At 40.6% G+C, this 12,696-nt stretch overlaps 1 protein-coding gene across 2 annotated transcripts in view; it reads right to left on the minus strand.

The window, feature by feature from the left end:
* Positions 1 to 12,696, minus strand: part of spsb4 (splA/ryanodine receptor domain and SOCS box containing 4) — a 252,980-nt gene that overhangs the window by 111,373 nt on the left and 128,911 nt on the right. Inside the window, exon 2 of one of the 2 annotated variants that reach the window (XM_062976562.1) lies at positions 6,516 to 6,634. The gene's annotated coding sequence lies outside the window, so the exon portion shown is untranslated. Of the gene's footprint in view, positions 1 to 3,089; positions 3,251 to 6,515; positions 6,635 to 12,696 lie in introns of those variants that run through there. The other variant, XM_062976560.1, reaches the window with a different exon arrangement.

The following is a 12,696-nucleotide window of genomic DNA, read 5'->3' on the forward strand; positions in this document are numbered from 1 at the left end:
AAATAATAAATGTAAGGCCTTCTCGCGGACCACCCTGAGAATTTTTGGGGGGCGGGGGGCTGAAATACCAGGATCAGCTAACATAAATTGATTTATCTATAAATATGAGATGCTAATGTAAAACTATTTTTGTGTGAAATAGTTGAGGGAAATTTCAGTTCAATTCTTATTTCATTTATTCGCTGCACAGCTTAGGTGAAAAAAATAACATTTCCAACACACTGGAATTATAATAACATTTGAATTAGGGCAAACCAAGTGGTCTCAGAAAAGGAGACTAAAATCATTTGACATGAATTGAAAAAGCATTCTCTCTCTCTCTCTAACAAAAAGGGTGGAATGAAAATATATTTAAAAAATGAGGGTTCCTTGGCAAGATTTCTTCAAAGAAGGTATGTCATTGCTTTCCCCTGAGGCTGAGAAAGCATGATTTGCCTAAGATCGCCCAGTGAGCTGCCATGTCTGAAAGGAAATGTGAACCCTAGTCTCTCAGAGTCATAGACCAACACTTAAACCACCCAGTATGTTGGCTTTTCACATTCCTTCTTTCTGTACCAAATGAATGCTTCCAATAATGTTTAAAATATTCCACAGGGAACACACTGTAATAATCCATAATAAATATAACTGAAACACACATCACCAAAACAAGATTTGCCCTCTCTAGATGAAGCTAAGTGTTTTCAGGCACCCACCCAAAAATTTGAGCTGCAATAGGTGTTCTCCTTTGATATTATCTAGGCCCAAAGTGAAAGCACATTCTTTTACTGCTGTATTGAATAAACTATAGTTCCTATATTGTAACCGCTAAAATTGGATTCATTTAATTAACTATGGCCTCTTTTATCACATAAACATAAATGTTAGTAATGGTGCATTAATGTATCTTCTACTATGCCCTCCTTGTGGAACACTTAACTTATGAGTAAAGAAATTCTTCCTGCACTCTTCCATGCAGTAATCACTGCACTCTTCCATCCTGAATGCTCCTTGGTTTACTAGGGAGTTGGCGGTGATGAAGAGGATGAGACGGTGGCTAGAGTGCCACTGGCAGAAAACTTGGAAGGCATCCGACCGCACATGGGCTAGAGCTTCACTTAAGGCCTGACAATGAGGGCAGCCAAAAAGGTTTTCTTGACTGCTCGCACTGTGTCTGCAGCTAATAGATTGGCAGAGTTGTTTCATCCTCATGAGGGGGAGGAGACCCCTGACCACTTGACAACTTGATATGGCGAGTTTGCATATCATTTTGCAGATAAAGTTTTGATGGATTCGTTTCATCTTGTTCAGCCTGATGATGTGGACAAGGTCCTTGGAGTGGTGAGAGCGACCACTTGTATTTTTGATCCTTGCCCTTTCTGGCTTATCAAACTTGCCAGTGGGGGAATAGTTGAGTGGTTTACGAGGATTATAAATGCCTCATTGAACAGGGACAAATACCATCAGGTCTGAATAAAGCAATAGTGAGACCTATTTTGAAGAAGGCATCCATAGATTTCTTGGTATTGAATAATTACCAGGCAATTTCTAATCTTCCCTTTCTGGGCAATGCTCTAGAGTGAGTGGTGGCCTCTCAGCTCCAGGGATTCTTGGAAGATATTTATTTATTTACAGTATTTATATTCCGCCCTTCTCACCCCGAAGGGGACTCAGGGCGGATCACATTATATACATAATATACATATAGGGCAAACATTCAACGCCCATATACATATAGAACCGAGACAGAGACAGACGCAGAGGTAATTTTTAACTTCTCCTGAGGGGATGTTCGATTCTGGCCACAGGGGGAGCAGCTGCTTCATCATCCACTGTGACAGCACTTCCTCATTCCAACGTCATTAATTAGTTAAATTTGCCTCCCCACTTTATAAGTGGTACCTTATTTCCTACTTGATAGATGCAACTATCTTTCGGGCTGCTAGGTCAGCAACGAGCAAGGGCTATTTTTTTTAATTGATGGGTGCTCACCCCACCACGGGCAGGCCTCGAACTCATGACCTCATGGTCAGAGTGATTTATTGCAGCAGGCTGCTTCACCAGCCTGCTCCACACCCTGGCCCCTGATTATCTGGATCTGTTGCAGTCTGGTTTTAGGCCTGGCCATGGTACGCAGATGGCTTTGGTCACCTTGGTGGATGGCCTCTGCAGAGAGTGAGACAGGGGAAGTGTGTCCTTGTTGGTTCTCTTGGACATCTCAGTAGTTTTCGATACCATCAATCATTCTTATTCTTCTGGGGAGGCTCTCCGGAATGGGTCTTGAGGGCACTGCTTTGCAGTGGCTCCGCTCCTTCCTGGAGTATTGCACCCAGTTGGTGAAGCTGGAGGACTCCTGCTCAGATCCCGGGCCATTGACCTGTGGGGTCCCACAAGGTTCCATTCTATCTCCCATGCTCCAGAGTTTGCAGTTTGGTGCCATCTGTATGCAGATGACACTCAACATTATTACTTCTTTCCATTGAATTCCTGGTCATTGGTTTGTTGAACCTTTTATGGATGGAGCTACAATGTAATGGGTTCTTAATATATTTATTTTACTTTTAGTGTGTTTTAACAGGATTTTGGTATTTTAGGATGATATGTTAGTTGTTAAGTTAATTAAGTTGTGTTATGTTGTTGAATGTGTCTATTTTGATGTATTGTCTGTATGTTTTTCTTTCTGGCAATTGAATGTTTGCCTTACATATTGGAAATCTCCCTGAGTTCCTTTGGGGAGATAGGGCAGTATACAAATAATAATAATAATAATAATAATAATTATTATTATTATTATTATTACTACTACTACTACTACTAATTGCACTATCCTTGCATATATACCTTTATTGATTACAAAGATCTCAAAGCAGGACCTATCACATTTTACTTTATTTATTTGCTTAGCATATTTGTAGGCTCTTTTTCTGAGCAAATCTCCCAGAGCAATGTACAGCTTGAAATGATAAAAACAAATACAAGGAAACATAGCTGTAGCTGTTTTAAAAATGAGTTAATACAATATTGCAGATGCAGCAGTTCTAAAATCAATACACCCAGTTAAACCCAGCAGAAACATAAAGTGACAATTGAAGCTAGCTAAGGAACAGTACCTGGAGGAAGAGTACAGTCTGGCCACTGAAAGGTTGAACCAGGCAGGTCTTTACAGAGGCAGCTATTCCATATTCAAGATGCTATCATTAGAAGGCTTTCTCCAGATCCAATGTTGTGTAGCACCAATGTGGGAAGCAGCATCATGGATCATTGTTACACCTTACTTTTCTAGAATTAAAAGTTGTCTTCTAGAATTGGAAACATCTATGTGAAATCAAAGTTTCTAGGCAGAAATCCCCTTCTGAGAAACTTTTCTTAAACAATATGAGACTTCATTACTACGGTGGGTTGGGTTTCCTTCAAGACATATTTCTGGCATCCAATATGATATTTCATCTGTTTCAGTTTAAAAAGTCAATAAGGTATCTCCATCAACACGTTCCTTGAATAAAATGACACTTTATCATCAAGAAGATTGTCATTCAAGAGTCATTACTACAAATAGGTATGTGTTTCAGCTGTTCCAGTGTAAGACCAAAGAAGCAGTTAGCATTTTATTGAGCTTTCTCTCACATTTAAAAGCATTTCCCCCAGTTATCCTCTGCTTCTCTCTTTTTCTCTCATTCTCTATCTGCATAAATAGAACTCTGCAAATAATTCCCTTCAGCACTCTGTTCTCTGTGGCCCACATCCAAGATTACTCAGCTTCCCACAAGTCCTTCTAGTGACCTCCGTAGAATTTGGACACAAACTGTGTCTGCCAAAATATCATACAAACAAAAGTGCCATTATCTCTGAGTTTGATTAATATTGTTTAATTTTTTAAAAAACATTTATAATGTGAATTTATAAAAGTAAAGAATTGAGTTTTATTATTAGCAAATCCATTATTGCTGGCACTATTTTTTGTCCAACTAAACCAAATGGTTTACCAAATGGGTAAATAAGATTTTGAGCACCCATGATTGCTGGTCCAAAATTATATCAGGGAATATATGCATGTGAATAGTTTTGAAGTTTGCTTTGAAATATTTTTTTCCCCTTGTAAATGTATTTCCGGCAAAACAAACAAACCATCTATTCATGTCCATGCACACACAGCCTACTAATTTATTTATTCGTGTGGATGTTTTGGCTAGTTTGTCCAATTGCTTTTAAAACTTGGATGTGTCTATCCATTTACTTTAAAAGCCCAGAAAACAGCGTTATCATCTATTACCGAATTTGAATATACTAAAGCCTGTGTGGCTCAGACAACCATCTGGGGGCCGAGAACACAAAAGGCTGCTAGTACGGGTGCAGATACAAAGGAGCCTGGGGGATTTGGACGTGTGCACAACACAAAGGCACCCCATTGTCTTTTGTTGTGTGCAGGTTTTTTTCTTCCTAAAAAAGAATGCGGGAGCATCTAATCGAAGAGCTGCACATCAGGGAGGCACTCCTCAGATGGCAGCCATCAGGGTGAGGAAGGACAGATGGTGAACAAAGGTGAAAAGCAAACAATACCCATGGGCTGACTAAGCAAGCCATTCTACCCCTGAACTAAGCATTTGCTTCTAAGGATCTGACATCATACTCCTGGAAGTAAAATGAGGCTTTTAATATATAGAATTACCAGATTCAAGCTGCCAATAATTTTCAGAACTTAAAAAACATCCACCACAGCAATCCGTTATTTGTAGAACAGTACTAATTTTATGAAAGTTATCATTTCGACTAATAACTCTCAAAATTTCCCATGCTATAATTCTGGGAAGTATAGTCCAGAAATGTCTCATATCAGACTTTTGTTCTTTATGGCCTTTTAGTTTTTGCTATTAGCAATCAAATGAAGCTGCAGTATATTTAAGCAGCTACACTAAAATGTACATGATCTGTCCCAAAAGTAAGGAGAATGATTTTTTTCCACAGTGCATAAGGCCCAGGAAAGAAAAGTATGGTTAAGGCAGGTCAAGGAGAACCCAGACATACAGTTTGACTTTCCTCAGTGAGTTCACACCTTTGTAGCAGTTGGAAAGTTGGCAAAGTGTGTAGTAGTTTCTGCATCTTGTTATGTGTGAAAGTCTGGAGCAGCATCCTTCAACTACAAGAACTAAGAACAATGTGGCTCATGTGAAGACTGTTCTAAATATTTCTCCACCACAGTACAGCCCTGACTTGGCTCCATGCAATTTCTTCCCCAAGCTCAAAACCCATCTCAAAAGGCATCATTTTGGAATAGTTGAAAATATCCAGGCAGCTGCAATGAGAGCTTTGGACAACATCTCAAGTGAAGACTATCTCCACTGCTATGAAGAGTAGCAGCAAAGCTGGATTCAATCACAAGGAGCCCATTTTCAAAGGGATAAACTGTAATTGTATGTATTTTTTTAAATCACTCTCGTTACTTTTGGGACAGACTACATATCCAGATCTTTTAAAGGTTGGATTATGCTAGCCTCAAGTAAAATTCAACATTAAAAAATCATAGACATAGCTATTAACTTTTGATAAAACTGTTATGACCAGTCTTTTCACTGAAATGCACATGCTTATCTGATCATATTAAGTGACTCTTGAAAAGGAAGCTGTCAGGCAAAATATGGATGTAGAATGAGTTTTCATACAAAATACAAAAGCAGTAAATCATTTCTCAAAATGCTTTCAAATTCCTTGGTTGGTCATTTCTCACAACCACCCATTCATATAAGTCATCAATATTATCATTTCACATATAGAAATCAATCTAGTTGGCATCCCAACCTGAAACACATTTTCTGAACATTATGTTTACATTGGTGAAATTTGCTTCTACCTTGAAGCATGCTGCTCAGAGTGATCTATTAGTTTACAGCTGTCAGTCTCTCTTCTGTCTCCTCTGCATCACATTGACTAAATGCAGAGAACAGTCAAATGAATGCACTATGATGTAATTAACCATTCAGACCTTATGGGTCTATGTAATACCAACATTCATAAGAGGGGCATCTGACAATGGCAGAAGCCAACATTTCTTTAAATGAAGAATGCCAGTATATCAGAAAAATAGCTTTTGGAAGCTACGGAAGAAACTATTTTTTCCATTTCCACATGGTGAAGACATAAGCAATTATTTACCCCACATTCATGCCTTAAAGAGAAGAATAAACACTATTCTCTCACTTCCAAACTTAGTAATAGCCTCTTGTCAGGCTGTAATGGCTGTATGTGTCTAGGAATCATATGCAGGCAAGAGGGAGTTCTCTCCAACCTCTCCATTCACCCACCATCTCCCTCACCATCACCCATTTTCCTTTCTCTCCCTCTCATGTTCTGTAGGCTGATACTATTATTTGTTCTATGGACCTTATTGTACAAAGGAGGCAAATAAACAGGTGATTGTCCTTATCGCAAGATGCTGTGTACATCTTATTGCCAATCTGTCCCTCCGCACAATAAATCCACCCTGACTATTGAAAGGAAAATTCATCAATACCTGCAGATTGCATCAAATTCTCATCACTTACCTGGTGCTATGAGCCCATTATGCTTCTGTGCTGGCATGCCAATGCTGACGTGGTGTCGGGGCAGGATTATTCTCATTTGCCTCTCTCCCCTCACTATTCCTGAGGCTCTAATTCTTGATCTGAAAGTTTTTAAAGTATTCTAAGCTGTAATAATGAAATTGCTTTTTATTTTTTTATTTAAAAAAATACAAAAGCAGCAAAACTGTGATGGGATGGAGTTACAAAGGTAAGTAAGAGTATGGCTTCAGGATCATCAGTCAGCAAATCCATGCAACTGTGTGAATGCAAAAAGTGTAGCAGCAAGGGTGATCATCTTGGCATGTTACCACTATCTGTGACCTCACAACTGCCATTGGATATCACCGTCATGCAATAAAGTTCTAAGAATGCCACGTTCCTTAGGAAAAACACATTTGATTTCCTGGTTCCTGGCAGCGGACCTGATTCTAGATACCACAGAAAGAAATGCAAAAGATGTCCATCTCTTCTAAGAACCAGATAAAGGACCCTGAGAACTCTTACATGAAGAATTAGGACCTCACAAAAGACATTACACTCTTATTGGGTCAGACCTGGCCCGAGAATTAGCCAAGCTGTTATTATCTGTTGCGCTTGGATCAAAAGCTTTGGAGAATACATATAATATTATAGGGAAGGGAGATGTTTGGCATTCCAGATGTTGTTCAGCAACTTTTAGCACTCCTCACCACTGGCTTTGCTGGCTTAGGACCATTGGGAATTGTTCAAACATATCTCGAGAGGAACATGGTTCCCACCCCTGCTCTAAAAGGACTGCATACCATGAAACATTCCACCAACAAAAACCAGGGAACGTTACCAAGCAACATCAGAATATGGTCAAGACAGTAAAAATTATTATTGAGGAAGAACATATATGCTAGGAAAGGCTGCATCTTTTGCCTGAATCTTCCAGGAGGGGCAAGATTCCTCCCATTTATCTCCTCTTTCCCAGTGAGTTGATTGCAAATTATTATTACACTTTGGACAGCAAATGAAGTAAGCTGAGGACAATGGGGGAAAGGGAAGAGAGGAGGAAAAAAACTGGGATGTGTTATAAGCATTTGAAAAAGCGAAACAGCAGAGGTAATCAGGACTGCCCCTGTTAAATAGCAACATTTAGAAGGTAGGTGATCACTACAAACACAACAAAGAGTAATGAGCAAAGTCCCTCACCCACTATCCCCAGTGATACGGCACAGCTTTCAGAGGATGGGAGGGGACTGGTAATGAAAGAGAAAAAGACTGCAGTACACATGTTACTATCACCCATGGTGTATTCCTGAATTTTTTTGAATTCCCTGCCCAGTTGTCCTCTATATATTGTCCTCAGCCCAATTTCGAGGCAAAGCTTCTATGGCATAAACCACAACACTACATCTCAGCAAGAAAACGCATTATGCAGAATGTTCTCCCAGGGAACCTTTGGGTGAAGGAAGAGTCTATTGTTTGCATCCCCTGTAGAAATAAACTAATGCATGAATATACATTGGCTTCTTGTGGATTAGCCCATCTGTCTTTCTAAACAGGGAAAGAAGTTGTACAGGAGCAGCAGCTGCTCACATAAGGGCAAAAGAGAATGAAGAGGGTAGTGCTCCCACCACTTAGGGAATAATGAAATAATCATGAGGTCTATGCCTTGTGGTCAGTGCAATAAGAAGTGCTTTATACAGAAAAGCAAAAATTGGTGCATGTCTGAGGATGATGGCACATGTCATAGGGCTCCAGCAAAGAGGAAGACTGCTGTGAAGACTCTGCAAGTTAACTCTATAGTTCAGTGATGCCTCTAAAGAGACTTGCAATATACCAGGCATGGGCAAACTAAGGCCCAGGGGCCAGATGCAGCCCCCAAGGGACTTATGCCCTCATCATTTAACCTATCCTCTTGGCATAAGGACATGGTAGCCTGCAGCAGCTGAGAGCCATCTGGAGCGCTCTCAGCCACTGCGTGTCTCATCCTCCTCCCAGCATTAGGACGGTGTGAATGGCCCCATCCTTATGCCAAGAGGACTGCTCAAGGAAAGCATGTGGCGGCTGACAGCCCTCTGAAGCACTCTCAGATGCTGCTTATCTCGCATAATGCCAAGAGGACTGTTACACCCCTAGGCAACGAGAGCACTGAAAACCAACACAGAGGCCAATAACAATATAATATCTTTATTAAAGCAAATAAAGTTCCAAAAGGAAATAAGCAGCACAGTTGAATAAGCAATTGACCTTTCAGGAAAGTAAGTAAGTAAAGTAAGTAAAAGTTTATTTGTATACCGTTCTCTCTCCCAAAAGAAACTCAGGCGGTTTCCAATATAAAATCAGCATAAAACATTGTACAATAAAACGCCAAAAACACTATAAAACGCTATAAAAATACAAAAAAAACCACATAACAATTGACTAAGACAATCACATAAACAGGAGCAGTATAATCACTCAAATAACATATGAATCACAGAAGAAGAAAAAACAACAACAACAACAACAACACTGGGATGGAGGAGAGGATGGCCTGGAGGGGCCACTAGAACTAAAGTGCAATGTGATATTCTCAGATGCTTTGGGGCAGAGGAATAAGGTGCAGTGTTTCAAGTCAAAGAGATAGCCTGTGCAACTACTTTAGCTATGGGCTCAGTTATCCAAAGGTGCAGCGGAAGAGCCAGGTTTTAAGCAGCTTTTTGAAGGAAGCCAGAGTGGGTGCTCAAAATTAGTCCAATAAGATCAAAATTAGTCCAATAAGTGAAAGTCTTATGTCCAATATTAAAGTCCAAAGTCCAGAAACCGAAACACACTCAAACTCGGCTTGAGTATTGAGTGGGGGAAAAGAGCAAGGTGGCAAAGAAGAGTTCTCTGGAGTAAATGTCCAAAAGCAGGATTTCAGGGCAAGGCATGAACTGGATGTGAAGAAGCTGAAACGCAGTCCAAACTTGGGCAAGGAGGTAGACCGGTGCCCGGTCTACTCAAGAGTAAGTGCACCTTCAGGCCGCTTGAATTTCAAGAGCTAGAGACAATGATGCTTCTCAGTAAGAAGTAAAGTTGACACCACAAAGGTGTCAAAGCGCAATACTTTTATTGAAGTTCATAAGCTCCCCCAAACCAGGTGCCTGACTACCTAAAACTTCCCAGGAGAACTGAGCTTGTCATAGTCACCATGCCAGGTATCTGACTCCCAAATTCTTCCCAAGAGAACGGAGCTTAGCCATAGTCACCACGCTCCGCTAATCTAGCGCTTCTCCTGAAACTTTGTCTCTGCAATCTCTCTGTTTTCAGAAAAGCCCTGCGATCAAACACCAACCCTTCAGGAGAATCTGGGAGAGCCGGCACTGTTTCAAGGGCATCCTTAATTGGCTCTGGCTTGGAGATGTCAACAGAAGGCATCTGGAAAGGAGTTGAATCTTGCTGATGTGGGAGAAAACCAAAGTCTTCTTTGTCCTGGACAGTAATGGCCACAGGGTCAGGGGCCAAAGGTGCCCTAGGCATCACAAGGACAGTCTGAAGATCGGGGAGGAGAATTGGGACAGTCGCCACGTGTGCCACCTTCCCAGCATAAGAATGGGGCAAACAGCCCCATCTTTATGCTGTGAGGACAACTTGAGGATAACCCAGGACCTACCCTGCCCCCTCTTGACTTGACCTCCCAGGACCTACCCCTTGCGGGCCAGTGTGTAAACTGTCCCACTCCCTTCTGGCCCGGCCCTCCCAGCCAAGCTAGCAATGCGGCCCCAAGGCAAAAAGGTTTGCCCATTCCTGCAATATACAGTGACAGCATTAGCTCACAAGAGTTAACACTTTTTTTCAATGGTATTAGCCCTTAGATTATGACTCTGGAGACCAGGGTTCAGTTCTCGATTTAGCTATAAAAATCCACTGGGTGATCTTAGATTATTTTCACACTCTCAGCCCCAGGAAAACAAATCGTGATAGGTTCACTTTAGAAGCACCATAAGCTGTAAGTATCTTGAACAACAAAAAGTTCCTTTCCTCCTCATAACAGTTAGTCATGCATCCTTTAAAGATATTACTGAACTTAACAGGATTGTGACTTAATTTTAATTCATTTAAATCATCGTAAGACACTTTGAACCATGTGCTAGGAGAAAGCTGGAATATAAACTGAATTCATGAATGAATTGGTTTTTTTAAAGGTAATTTTTAGTAAAGTCTTACCCAGCATAGAATTTCAGAAAGTAAACAAACATTTTACATATTTTGTTACAAATGACCACAGGTTCCAGAGAATATGATCAATGGGGAGAATGCTGTTATCTGTCCTGGGACATCAGAACAAGCTGTTGACATTTTGAAATTATCATCACCTTTCAAGATGAAATCTTCAATACACTCTCTTGTGCATCAGCACCAAAGAGGCTCAGTGTCAGAAATATCCACTGAAAAGGCTGCTGGAGCTAGCACACATTTTGATTTACATTCTGTACTGCTCTTATATTGTTCAGGAAACTAGTTGGGTTGTTGAATTAAGCATCAGGCAACAGAGCAAGTGAGCTATTGCTAGAATCAGATGTACAAAAATTTCTCCAGGTTTTTTTTATACCTTTAATGTAATAGGAAGAGGTATAAATGAAAGGCCTTAAACATCCCCTGATGCCCCATATTGAGATTATCTCAGCTGTAAAGTCAAATTCTCCATTTATTTTGATTAAAATGTAAATCCCATTGTATAAATGAGGCTAATTCTTGATCTACTTAGCACAGTAACAGACATGTGAAGGGTGTAAGGATATGCCTTGACTTGTAAATTCTTTCATGGTGGCCAGCCACTGAGGTATTGGGGAATCCGCATTCCCCAATACCTTAGTAAGTCTCACAAAAAGAGGGGAGTTCCCATTTCTCTTCCTTTCTTTTCTTCCTTCCTTCTTTCCTTTCATTTCCTTTCCTTTCCTTTCTTTCTTTTTGCCTCTGTGTAGTTCTTCTTAATCAGCAGGCACTAGATCTCAACTACTGTGAGGAATCAGATCTTGTCTGATCTAAGAAGTTAAGCATGGTCAGACCTGGTTAGTACAAGGGTAAATAAATAAATAAGCATATGAAAAACAGGATGACAGGGGATTAATGTCAGAGTAATTTGCAGCGCAGCAGTAGTTGGATGGAATCAGTGGAACGCAGAACGAAGTGACATCAGAGACGTTGGTAAAACTATATACAAAGTTTTACTGACTTCAGTAATAATCAAGACAAACAGGCTTGCAGACAATAGACGAACACAGGACTTGACTCAACTCAGAACAGAACTGAACTGATGCAATCAGTAATGCATACACACTTGTGTCTGGACACTCCCCAGTTCCAGCCACACATCAAGGACACCACAGCTTCTTAGTAATTAACTCTTTCCAGACTATAGCACACTCTGGATGATGCAATCAGTATGCAATACAGGCAAGACACAAATTTCATTTAAACACTACCAATACACAAATCCCACATTAACAATTAATTAGAACTTTTCCTATCCAATCAGGAAAATTAGAGCATGACCTCAATATACCTATTCAGGTATAGGTATATATAGGTTAAGGTAAAGGTTTTCCCTTGACGATAAGTCCAGTCATGACCAACTCTGGGGGTTGGTGCTCATCTCCATTTCTAAGATGAAGAGCCGGCGTTGTCCGTAAACAACTCCAAGGTCATGTGGCCGGCATGACTGCGTGGAGCGCCGTTACTTTCCCACTGGAGCGGTACCTATTGATCTACTCACATTTGCATGTTTTCGAACTGCTAGGTTGGCAAAAGCTGGGGCTAACAGAGGGCGCTCATTCTGCTCCCGGGATTTGAACCTGGCACCTTTTGGTCCGCAAGTTCAGCAGCTCAGCGCTTTAATGCACTGTGCCACCAGGGGCCCCTATAGGTATATATACCTATACCTATTCAGGCTCATCTATTTTCTCTCTTTACTATATAAACTCTTCTAAACCCAGGATTTTCTAATACATGGGGGGGTGCATAAGTCAGGGGTGGGAATTGTGTGGCCCTTCAGCTGCTGGAGCACTACAATTCCCATCAATGTTAAATATCAAAAGTCAGTTGTGAAGAATGCTGGAAGCTGCAATTGAACAATATCTGGAAAGACACCTAACTCATTCCCTAGCATCAGTTGTTGTAGGCACATCTTTTTTACTGAATGATTTCATTTGTGCCTGTATTAAGTGTGTCC

The sequence above is a fragment of the Anolis carolinensis genome, chromosome 3 (assembly GCF_035594765.1).
Source record: "Anolis carolinensis isolate JA03-04 chromosome 3, rAnoCar3.1.pri, whole genome shotgun sequence".
NCBI lineage: Eukaryota > Metazoa > Chordata > Lepidosauria > Squamata > Dactyloidae > Anolis > Anolis carolinensis.